Below are 3,731 nucleotides of genomic sequence, written 5' to 3'. Positions count from 1 at the left end.
TCGGAGGTCTCATACCTCTTGACGTGGGCACGAGCCTGAAATCCCAATTTCAGCCCTCGAAACATCTCATATGTCCCGTGACGTTTCGAAAACGTCTTTAGTGCCTCAACTCTAAACCATTTAACTGAACTATCACGTAGTTATCAAAACGTGTATGTCCGATGTTCGCAACATCCACAAACGACGTTTGGGGTTCAGCACACTGAGCAGTGCATTAAGGACATAAGCTTTCTACTGTCCGCATAATTGCTACTATCAACTTTCAACTATATTTTCTCTAGGAACATGTCTAAAACAGTAGAACTAAAGCGCGAGCTACGACATAATTTGCAAAAGGTCTTTTGACTATGTTCAAGATAATTAAGTTCATCTTATGAACTCCCACTCAGATAGACATCCCTCTGGTCATCTAAGTGATTACATGATCCGAGTCAACTAGGCCGTGTCCGATCATCACGTGAGACGGACTAGTCATCATCGGTGAACATCTTCATGTTGATCGTATCTACTATACGACTCATGCTCGACCTTTCGGTCTCTGTGTTCCGAGGCCATGTCTGTACATGCTAGGCTCGTCAAGTTAACCCTAAGTGTATTGCATGTGTAAATCTGTCTTACACCCGTTGTATGTGAACGTAAGGATCTATCACACCCGATCATCACGTGGTGCTTCGAAACGACGAACTGTAGCAACGGTGCACAGTTAGGGGAGAACACTTCTTGAAATTGTTGTAAGGGATCATCTTATTTACTACCGTCGTTCTAAGCAAATAAGATGCATAAACATGATAAACATCACATGCAATCAAATAGTGACATGATATGGCCAATATCATTTTGCTCCTTTTGATCTCCATCTTCGGGGCTCCATGATCATCATCGTCACCGGCATGACACCATGATCTCCATCATCATGATCTCCATCATCGTGTCTTCATGAAGTTGTCACGCCAACGACTACTTCTACTTCTATGGCTAACGCGTTTAGCAATAAAGTAAAGTAATTTACATGGCGTTCTTCAATGACACGCAGGTCATACAATAAATAAAGACAACTCCTATGGCTCCTGCCGGTTGTCATACTCATCGACATGCAAGTCGTGAATCCTATTACAAGAACATGATCAATCTCATACATCACATATTATTCACCACATTCTTGTTGGCCATATCACATCACAAAGCATACCCTGCAAAAACAAGTTAGACGTCCTCTAATTGTTGTTGCATGTTTTACGTGGCTGCTATGGGTTTCTAGCAAGAACGTTTCTTACCTACGCAAAACCACAACGTGATATGCCAATTGCTATTTACCCTTCATAAGGACCCTTTTCATCGAATCCGTTCTGACTAAAGTGGGAGAGACTGACACCCGCTAGCCACCTTATGCACCAAGTGCATGTCAATCGGTGGAACCTGTCTCACGTAAGAGTACGTGTAAGGTTGGTCCGGGCCGCTTCATCCCACAATACCGTCGAAAAAAGATTGGACTAGTAACGGTAAGCATATTGAACAACATCAACGCCCACAACTACTTTGTGTTCTACTCGTGCAAAGAATCTACGCAATAGACCTAGCTCATGATGCCACTGTTGGGGAACGTAGCAGAAATTCAAAATTTTCCTACGTGTCACCAAGATCTATCTATGGAGAGACCAGCAACGAGTAGAAAGAGAGTGCATCTACATACCCTTGTAGATCGCTAAGCGGAAGCGTTCAAGTGAACGGGGTTGATGGAGTCGTACTCGTCGTGATTCAAATCACCGATGATCAAGTGCCGAACGCACGGCACCTCTGCGTTCAACACACATACAGCCCGGTGACGTCTCCCAAGCCTTGATCCAGCAAGGAGAGAGGGAGAGGTTGAGGAAGACTCCATCCAGCAGCAGCACAACGGCGTGGTGGTGGTGGAGGAGCGTGGCAATCCTGCAGGGCTTCGCCAAGCACCGCGAGAGAGGAGGAGCACTTGGGAGAGGGAGGGCTGCGCCAGGGGCAAGGGTGAAGCTCCCATGCGCCTCCCCACTATATATAGGGGTGGAGGGGGCTGGTTTCTTGCCCTGCAAGTCCATTGGGGCGTTGGCAAAGGTGGGAGGAAAGAAATCCCATCATTTCCTTCCCCACCGATTGCTATCCCCCCTTTTTAGGGATCTTGATCTTATCCCTTTGGGATATGATCTTATTCCTTCTAAGGGGGGATCTTGGTGCGCCTTGACCAGGGGTGTGGGGCCTTTCCCCCACTACCCACGTTCATGTGGGTCCCCCCATGCAGGTGGGCCCCACTCCGGAACCTTCTAGAACCTTCCCGGTACAATACCGAAAAATCCCGAACATTTTCCAGTGGCCAAAATAGGACTTCCCATATATAAATCTTTACCTCCGGACCATTCCGGAACTCCTCGTGACGTCCGGGATCTCATCCGGGACTCCGAACAACATTCGGTAACCACATACAAACTTCCTTTATAACCCTAGCGTCATCGAACCTTAAGTGTGTAGACCCTACGGGTTCGGGAGACATGCAGACATGACCGAGACGTTCTCCGGTCAATAACCAACAGCGGGATCTGGATACCCATGATGGCTCCCACATGTTCCACAATGATCTCATCAGATGAACCACGATGTCAAGGACTTAATCAATCCCGTATTCAATTCCCTTTGTCTATCGGTATGTTACTTGCCCGAGATTCGATCGTCGGTATCCAATACCTTGTTCAATCTCGTTACCGGCAAGTCACTTTACTCGTTCCGTAACACATCATCCCGTGATCAACTCCTTGGTCACATTGCGCATATGATGATGTCCTACCGAGTGGGCCCAGAGATACCTCTCCGTTTACACGGAGTGACAAATCCCAGTCTCGATCCGCATAAAACAATAGATACTTTCGGAGATACCTGTAGTGCACCTTTATAGTCACCCAGTTACGTTATGACGTTTGATACACCCAAAGCACTCCTACGGTATCCAGGAGTTACACGCTCTCATGGTCGAAGGAAGAGATACTTGACATTGGCAAAGCTCTAGCAAACGAACTACACGATCTTTGTGCTAGGCTTAGGATTGGGTCTTGTCCATCACATCATTCTCCTAATGATGTGATCCCGTTATCAACGACATCCAATGTCCATAGCCAGGAAACCATGACTATCTGTTGATCACAACGAGCTAGTCAACTAGAGGCTCACTAGGGACATATTGTGGTCTATGTATTCACACGTGTATTACGATTTCCGGATAATACAGTTATAGCATGAATAAAAGACAATTATCATGAACAAGGAAATATAATAATACTTTTATTATTGCCTCTAGGGCATATTTCCAACATGCACAACTTTGAACATGTGGGGCCACGGTTGGGCGCGTTGTCAAAGATCGATGAGAGGGGCCAGAAGTCAAGAACCACCTGGAAGTGGCCAAATATATGTAGGAATATAGGGTGTGATGTTTAAAACTTTAAATGCACAATGCACAACTTTGGTGGCACCTGCCTCGCAAACCCGAAAGCACCCTTCGATATATCTATAATGACATAATGTCGTAGCTACCTAGCTAGGGTGGTTGACCCACCTCCCACTTCGTGTCAGCCCGGCGGATGCACGTAATGATACTGTGGTCATACATGCATGTCGCCATGACCTACCATAAGACGGACCAGTGAATCTATGGTTTGGTCAAACGACAACTGCTGTTGTCGACAAAAATGGATAGAATACACACACACACA

The sequence above is a fragment of the Triticum dicoccoides genome, chromosome 2B (genome assembly GCF_002162155.2).
Source record: "Triticum dicoccoides isolate Atlit2015 ecotype Zavitan chromosome 2B, WEW_v2.0, whole genome shotgun sequence".
Lineage (NCBI taxonomy): Eukaryota > Viridiplantae > Streptophyta > Magnoliopsida > Poales > Poaceae > Triticum > Triticum dicoccoides.
This window is presented reverse-complemented; position numbering follows the sequence as displayed.